The sequence below is a fragment of the Octopus bimaculoides genome, chromosome 5 (genome assembly GCF_001194135.2).
Source record: "Octopus bimaculoides isolate UCB-OBI-ISO-001 chromosome 5, ASM119413v2, whole genome shotgun sequence".
Classification (NCBI taxonomy): domain Eukaryota; kingdom Metazoa; phylum Mollusca; class Cephalopoda; order Octopoda; family Octopodidae; genus Octopus; species Octopus bimaculoides.
The window spans coordinates 36,137,763-36,146,698 of record NC_068985.1 but is presented as its reverse complement, the minus strand read 5'-3'; the positions used below and the strand labels follow the sequence as shown (position 1 = coordinate 36,146,698).

Sequence of the window (8,936 nt, the reverse complement as noted above, 5' to 3'; positions counted from 1 at the left end):
TAGTATTTAATAATAATTTAATAAAAAATAAAGTAAAATGTACAGTTACTCACCAATAATGAATGATATTGATTTAAGATGATGATGATGAAAATAATGAAGGTAATGACTGCACAGCAAAGATTTAAAGCCCTTCAGGTGACACCTCTTCTTCAGGTGTTTTAGAGGATGTCATATCTTCGTGCAAGGCTTTCTTGGTGGGCTTGAGGAATATTGTGATAGGAAGTTGCTGTCGTTGTTTCTTCATGGTGGTGAGGAGAGTTTTATATGTCTGCATGGCAGCATCGATAGCATTTTTAAATTGGAGAGACTGAACCATATAGGGATCCCATGCTTCTGCCTTCCCTTGCATTCCCTTTGCTCTCCTTAAAAGGTCGGACAGACATTTGATTGCCAGGCCCACCTCATTCTCCTCTTCTTCTGGATCTGTTGCTTCCTCCTTTCCTTCACTGGCAGACTTTGTTAACTCCAACAAATCTTCATCTGTTAGGGTTTTTGAGTGGGCATCAATGAGGTCGTTGACCACATTTTGCATGATGTCATCAAAACCTTTGCCACCAAGTACCTTTGCCAGTTTCACCACATTGCTGACAGCCGTGTGCTGAATATCTTTAGGTGAGAAGCCCTCATAGTCCTAGCCACACCTTCTTCCAGCATATGATGAGGGTTTCTTTTTTCATGTCTTTAAGAGCAGTGTGGATTACTGACAGGTATGTTGCGATCATGGAATTATGCAAGTACTCCTTTTAACTTGAAATTCTCATCCAAATCTATCGTGTCCACAAGGTGTTGGAGAGAGTTCTGAGTGCCTTGAAGACACAGATCACACCTTGATCCATCGGCTGGATAAGGGAGGTAGTGTTGGCAAGGAGGAACTGGACTTGGACTCCCTCATAATTCAAATCCAAATAGTGATCACCAGTATTATCTATAACAAACAACAGCTTGAATTCCATGCATACGTTTTGGAGGTATTCCTTGGCTTGAGGGATGAAGCATTGAGGGAACCAATTCAAGGTTAGACTTTTGGTAATCCAGGCCTTGGGGTTGTGCATCCAGTGGACAGGCAACAAGATTTTATTCTTATTTTTGAAGGCCCTCAGGCTTGTAGACTTGTAGATAAATTCTGGTTTCATCATGAAGCCAGTGGCATTGCCATACATAATTAGCATCACTCTGTCCTTCTGTGCCTTAAATCCTAGGGCTCTGGCTTTGTCCTTCATGGTGTATGTTCTGGAAGGCATCTTCTTCAAGAACAAATCAGTCTCGTCCATATTGAAAACCCATTCCGGCTTGTATCCCTTGTCCTTGATGATCTGCCTAAAGGCCTCAAGGTACTTCACAGCAGCTTCTTTGTTAGATGATGCTGTCTCTCCATGCAGAGAAACACTTTATTTTAAACTGTTTCTGGAAATGGTCAACCCATCCCTTGCTGGGTTGAAAATTTTCAGGCTCTGGTGCTGCCAATGGCCTGGGTTGTAGTTCTTCGGTGCCTTCTGCTCCATCTCCCCTGTCAAACTGCTGGTATAATCTTTGTTTTTTTGCAGATGATGTTTCCACTCAAGGGGATGTTTTACTTCTTGCAGTCACTGATCCACAGAGCCAAGGAAGATTCCATCCTTATTTCTCACTGTCATTATCTTTTTGCCACTTTCACAGAAACTTACTGCTATGGTAGTCCTGACTGCTACCTCATTCTTCTTTATGTAGCATATGGTGCTTTCGTTGACACCATAACAACAACCTACTGCAGCATAACTTTTACCTTCTCAGAACATATGCAATGGCTGTACCTTCTCATGGAGCATAATAACCTTTTTCTGGTGCTTAGGTTCACTGTCAGAAACCTTTGAAGGTGTAGGGCATTTGGGCAGCATCTTAGGGATTTAATAACACATTGCGAAAAACATAACACTCAATAAAACACTCAAGATAGCTACTGGATGCAATTTTACCTAAAAAAATGTACAAAAAAATCTTCTTTGCATCTAATATGTGCATTCCACTAATGGGAGATAGAGCAGAGATTAAAAGTAATCATGGTTCAACAACCAAAGTCACATTGATTCAGAATAAATAGTCAACTACCAAAGTGAATTTCACTCATGTAGATACAGTAAAAGTAACCAAGAGCTAATTGTAATCCATGCACATTTTTGCTAGATATATCTAGTGAAGGGTATTGCATCCTCAAAAGACAAAAAAGTGTTCATATAACATGGAGCTAGACACAAATATAACTTCAGAGTAACAATGATGTTATTATTTTAAACATATTTAAATGAAATGTTATATAACACCCACCCACTGAACAATGAATAAGTTTGTAGTGTAGTCTGAAATCTCCTAATTACACCACACTTATTGATCCTAATTATATTGTAATAATGAAAATGATTCAGAATATTAGTTTGAAGTTGGTAACTGCTCTGAAGCTTCTGTGAGAATGGGATTTATGAGAACATTTGATGAGGGAAAAACAGGAAAAAAAAAGCATAAGAGTTATACTGCATTAAAAAAAAATACAGTAGATTTTTAAAGTAAAATCTACTGCAGACTACAGTATATTTTTGAAGTAAAATAATGTTTTTATATACTTTTTAGTTCTGATGTTATTGTTTATTAAGTGGTTCTCAAGTTAATAATATACAGAAGTAGAAAAATGGTGAGCTGGCAGAATCATTAGCATACCAGTTAAAATGCTTAGTGGCATTTCATCCATCTTTATGTTTTGACCACCAAGGTCAAGTTTGTCTTTCATCCTTTTGAGATCGATAAAGTAAATACCACTTGAACACTGGGGTCAACGTAATTATCTTATCCCCTCCCCTGAAATTTCTAGTCTTGTGCCAAAATTTGAAACTAATATATGGAGCTGTTATAACTGAATCACTACCAGAACTAGAGTAGTTTCAGGTGTGGAAGTAAGGTCTAGAATTGAAGGGCCTTAGAGTTAACCTAGCAAAAACCAAAGTCTTAGTAAGTAGGAAGGTAGACAAATCAAAAATCCCTTCAGGTACATGGCCCTGCTCAATCTGTAGAAAAGGCGTAGGTAGAAATTCCATAAGATGTACCTAGTGTAAGCTATGGACACTTAAGAAGTGCAGCAACAGCAAAGGAAAGTTAACAGGGAAGATAGCTTTTGTGTGTGGAAGGTGCACAGGTACAATAAACACCAAAAATGTACAGAAAATAAATTCCCTCACGTTCCGGGGGGGGGGGGAGACTATAAGTAGTCGATAGCTTCTATTATCTAGGTGACCAAGACAGTAACAGGGGTGGATGCTCTGAGAGCATAGCTGCTAGAATAAGAATTGCCTGGGCAAAGTTCAGAGAGCATCTACCTCTGTTGGTAACAAAGGACCTCTTGCTCAGAGTAAAAGGCAGACTGTACGATGCCTGAGTGTTAACAGCCATGCTACATGGCAGTGAAACATGGGCTGTGACTGCTGAGGATATACGTGGGCTTGTAAGAAATGAAGCCAGTATGCTCTGCTGGATGTGTAATGTCAGCGTGCATGCACGACAGAGTGTAAATGTCCTGAGAGAAAAGTTAGTGATAAGAAGTACCAGATGTGGTGTGCAAGAGAGACGATTGCGCTGGTATGGACATGTGGTTAGAATGGACGAGGACAGCTGTATGAAGTGTCACACTCTAATGGTGGAGGGTACTTTTGGAAGAGGTAGACCCAGGAAGACATGAGATGAGGTGATGAAGCACGATCTTTGAATGTTGGGCCTCACAGAGGCAATGACAAGTGACCGAGACCTTTGGAGATATGCTGTGCTTGAGATCATAATCATGGCCAGTGATAGTTTCATTTAACTGGCTCATTAAAAGCACCCTTCAATCATTGGGCAATATACTGTGCTTATGAAGACCAGCTAAACTGAGTGAAATCATAATTGTGGCTGATGCTAGTGCCATCTGACTGGTACCCATGTCAGTGGCATGTAAAAATCACCATTCGTGCGTTGGGCCTCATGGAAGCAGTGACATCAAGCTGAATGAGATCATAGTCATGGCCGATGCCATGCTCGTGAAGGCCTGTTGAAATGAGTGAAATTGCAGTTGTGGTGAATGCCAGTGCCATCTGACTGGCACCCATGCTGGTGGCATGTAAAAAGCACCATTTAAGAGTTGGGCCTCATGAAGGCAGTGACAGGTGACCAAGACCCTTGGTAATATACTGTGCTTGTGTTGACCTATCAAGCCAAGAGAGACTATAGTCATGGCCAATGCCACTGGCATGTAAAAAAGCACCCACTACACTCTTGGAGTGGTTGGTGTTAGGAAATGCATCCACCCATAGAAACCTTGCCAAATCAAATTGGAACCTGGTGCAGCCCCCAGCTTACCAGTTTTCACTCAAACCGTCCAACCCATGCCACTATTGAAAGCATATGTTAACTGATGATGATGATGATGATGAGAGTTTGAAATGGAAATGACAGATAGGTGACTAGTTATGATGTTCAGCATTTTAATTCAACATTTTAATTCCTACTCACTTAAACCACAGTTCACATATCCTGTATAATTATTTGCCTCAGAAATTTGGTTATAGGCTGAATATTCCTAGTCCAGTCCTGATCCAGCAGACCTAGTCCATAATTGTTGACAGCAACTGGCATAGCATAAGAGAGAGAGGGGGGAGAGGAGGGATGGAGGGGAGAGGAGGGAGAGAGAGAGAGAGAGAGAGAGAGAGAGAGATAGAGAGAGATTCAATCTGGTCCTTGGAGTGCTTTTAGTAGAGGTCACTCAATAGCATGCATCCAGAGAAATACTTCAGTTGGGAATGACTTCTTCCCTTTCCCTACCAGTCTTTGTGGTTCTAAAAAAAAAAGAGCCATGAGTACTACAATTCACTCCAGAGCTAAATCCTTTTGTTGTTAAGATGACAGGGTGTAATTTCAGGGATATTTAGCTGCTATTTCTTAAATAATGATCAACCCTATAAAACAAGGATCCCCAGCATTGAGTACCTACACCCTACAGGTATGAGATGGTATTTCAGGGGTATAACAACAAGTGGAAATGTATATCTATTGAAACTGCTTTTCAGGATAAAATTAACTCTTAAAAAAAAAAAAATTGCTCTGTTATGCACCTGAAGAACTTTATTATTCTACATCATCATCACCATTACCATCATCATTGTTTAATGTCCGCCGTCCATACAGGTAATGGTCGGACAGTTTGACAGGAGCTGTCCAGGTAGAAGATTATCCCAGGCTACTGTGTCTGTTTTGGTAGGGTTTTTACAGCTGGATACCCTTCTTAACACCAACATATGTAGATTAAAATCTGTAGGGATTATGACCAAGGATTGTGTCATTGTTATGACATATTTTGTATGTATCTGGATCTCAAAGAGAATCTAGGGATTGCCTGAACCCATAGACCTGTGGACACAATCAGCAAGAAAGTTTTACTTTTCAATAAAGTCATGAATGAGAAATAAAACAAAGAAGCAATTGAATTTTATGTTCACATTTGTAATTGATTTCATTGTTAACTGGGTTTTTTTTCTTATAATTGCTCATTTTGTATTTGCACTTTTATATTTTTATATTTTATAGTTTTGAAGTTCAGTTTGTTCACCCACAATACTGGTATGTGGTTCAGTTAAAAAAAATTAGTTAAAAAAAATTAGTAAAAAAATTCAGTTAAAAAAAATTAGAAAATTGATTTTTCATCTTCTTATATGATATTACTTGTGTAAGAATATGAAAATTAATCAAACATTCCCAAAGGGTGTGAGGCATAGAAAACCCTGGAAACCACTGCCAAAGAGCCTTCTTTGTTTTAAGACTTTTACACAAATGAATATGTTGTCTTTCCCTTTTATCCCTCATACTTCATACAGTAGCCTTGAATTTAATTAGATTTATCATGCTTTCCAATGGTTGTATGTTATGCAGATTTCACAGCTATACACCCTTCTGGGAAGCTACCACCTAAATTGCTTTGGATCAAGTATGCAAGTTGAAACTTCTTAAATTAAAATGTTAAAAAACTAAATTTATACAAAAAAGAAGTTTATTTGTATAAATTATTTCCAAATAATGGTATTTCGGGTGCCAATTCCATATATTATTATCATAGGAAAAAATAAATGAATTCTATCTGTTAATAACTTTATTACCCAGTGACAGCTGAATGTGATTATTGAAGCCAACAGTTTTGTATTATTGCAAATTGTCACCACCTAGAAGTGCTATAAGATGTTAAATATCATCTGCAAATTATCCTGGGGGAAGGATGATAACATTTTTGCAGTGTCTCCACATCTGAGGTAAATGAAATATCACTAGTCAAGTATTCTTTCAAAAAATGAGATAATAATTAGAATGAGTCCATAGAATTTAATCTTAAAATTTCAAAACTTTGAAAATAAAGGTTTCAGTAAAATGCACAGTAAAAATATTTTAAGGAACGGCAAATGATAAAATTAGCATCCTTCAGTGATCTTATGTAGCTATAACTATATGCCTTCTACTAACAAAATACAGAACTGAAATATTAACATGTTTTAACACTTTGTTTCCTATTTTTCAATATTTCTATATGACTTATTTTCCGATCACAAATTTAATTTACTTGTGCTTTTGAGGGAATTTCAAAAAGAAAGAAAATTAAGAATTAACATTTCATCCTTTAAAATGGTTTTGTGGAAAGAGAAAAGAAAGGAAAAGCACCATGCCATTTCTGTGCAACATTTCTGTTCGAGAATACAGCAACTGTAAAGTTAACAAAACTAAAAATTTAATTATATTCTCTATTTGAAAGAAAATACTTTTGGCAAATATGAGTGTAATTTGAAAATAGAATTGAATGAAAGACTAATTTTGACAGCAGTCTAAAGCAATATCTTTTTAACAAAATTGAAGCTATACTTGCAGTTAATGTCTAACATCAATAATCTCAAAACAAAATACATTTTAAAATACAATCTGGAAGCATATACGCTTAGAAGTTCATTAAACTTGCTTAAAGCTAAAACAACTTGTAATCACCAGCCAGTTAGGGAAGCTGAGTGAATGAGTAAGAATATTTATAGTATGCTGTAAATGCCTAAAATTAGAAAAACTAGAAAATAGTCCAGTAAAGATATATTCACCAACTGAAGATTTCAAAGAATGGTGAACAATATAAGTGACTTTAGAAATAAAGGAGTAGAAATCACAGGAAAACATACTTTGCAATGCATTTCAGAACATATCAACTGAATTAAAACATTTCGAAATGAAAAGGGAGGGCATTAAAAACCTTTAGGGCTTAGAAGAAAGCTTTGTTACCACATCTAATGTTCAAAACTGAAAGTTATGATAAAAATATGTATTGTTAAGTCCTTGATATGAAGTGAATAATAATAAAAAAACCCAAAGGGAACAGTGTCATAAAGAATGTCAATATGAACTTATCAAAGATTTACATCTCACTTCCACTATAGTATGTGTGTGTGTGTGTGTGTGTGTGTGTGTGTGTGCAGGTTGATAGATATACATATACACACACAATTACGTGTGTATATGTATATCTATATATATATAGGGTCATCCCATAAATGATGCAGTTTTTCAATTGCATGAAGTAAAGGTCGGAGGGGGATGGGATAAAATACCTGCATCAACTTGCTATAAAAGTAGATAGTAATTTTATCTTGTCCTTATTCTTAGTGCAAGTTTTGAAGAGTGCAGTTCGATTTTAACAGTTATTCTTTTCAAAGCTATAATGGAAGTGACAAAGGAGCATATTCAGCATATTTTGCTTTATGAGTTCAATAAAGGCAACAATGGAAAGTGCGAGGAATATTAATGCAGTATATGAGGATCAGACAATAAGAGTAAGCCAGTATCAATGGTAGTTCCAGAAATTCCAAGCCTGAAACTACAGCCTAGAAGACGACCTTTGTCCTGGAAGATCTGTAGACCTTGACGAGGATGTCCTGCAAACAATGGTGGAACAAAATCCCTTCATAGTTGTTGAGGAACTAGCAGAGAAGCTTGGTTTTGGTCATTCAGCAATTCATTAACATCTGCATGCCATCAGAAAAGTCAGCAAATTGGGTTAGTTGGTTCCTCACAAACTTTCTGAGTCTAATCGTGCACAGAGAGTGAATGCATGTACTTCTTTGTTGTCATGTCTCACGAATGAACCTTTTTTGGACCAAATAGTGACTGGTGACAAGAAATAGGTTCTTTATAAAAATGTCAAGTGTCAAAGACAGTGGGAAGGCAAAGGAGAACCAGTGGCACTCCAGGCTAAAGAAGGTCTTCATCCGCATTAGATGTTGTTATCTGTTTGGTGGGATATGAAAGGTTTAGTCCATTTTGAACTTTTAAACCCAAACCAAATGATAACAAAGGAGATCAACTGTGAGCAGCTTGAGCAATTTAAGTCAGTGCTAGAAGAAAAACGACCATCTTTGGTTTCAAGATGAAAGGTGTTCTTCCATCAGGATAATGCTTGATCACATATAGTGAAGATGACATTCCAAAGACTGGAACAGTTTGAATGGGAAATGATGCCCCACCCACTATATTCGCCAGACATTGACCCATCTGATTATTATTTATTCTGCAGTTTTCAAAATCATTTGGACAGAAAAAATATAAACTTTTAGATGAAGTCAAAACAGTACTAGAAGAGTTTTTATCACAGACAAGTGAATTTTGGAAGAGGGTCCTTGCAAGTCTACCAGATAAATGGAAGAGTGTTGTAGAAAATGAAGGAAAGTATATTTTAGATTAAAAAAGGACTTTGTTCATATTAATTTTGAAAATAAAATAAGTATAAAAAAACCACATTATTTATGGGATGACCTAATGTGTGTGCGTGCGTGCGTGCGTGTGTGTGTGTGTAAGGAAAATAAAACAAGGTAGAAAATGCTAAAATAATTTTATCATGAATAACATTTTAGTTTTACTCT

The 8,936-nt window shown here is 36.9% G+C and overlaps 1 protein-coding gene across 3 annotated transcripts in view; it reads right to left on the bottom strand.

Annotated features, from left to right (window-relative positions):
- The window catches only part of LOC106876239 (transmembrane protein 117), a 145,973-nt gene that overhangs the window by 30,729 nt on the left and 106,308 nt on the right, over positions 1-8,936 (bottom strand). The gene's annotated exons all lie outside the window — the stretch shown is intronic.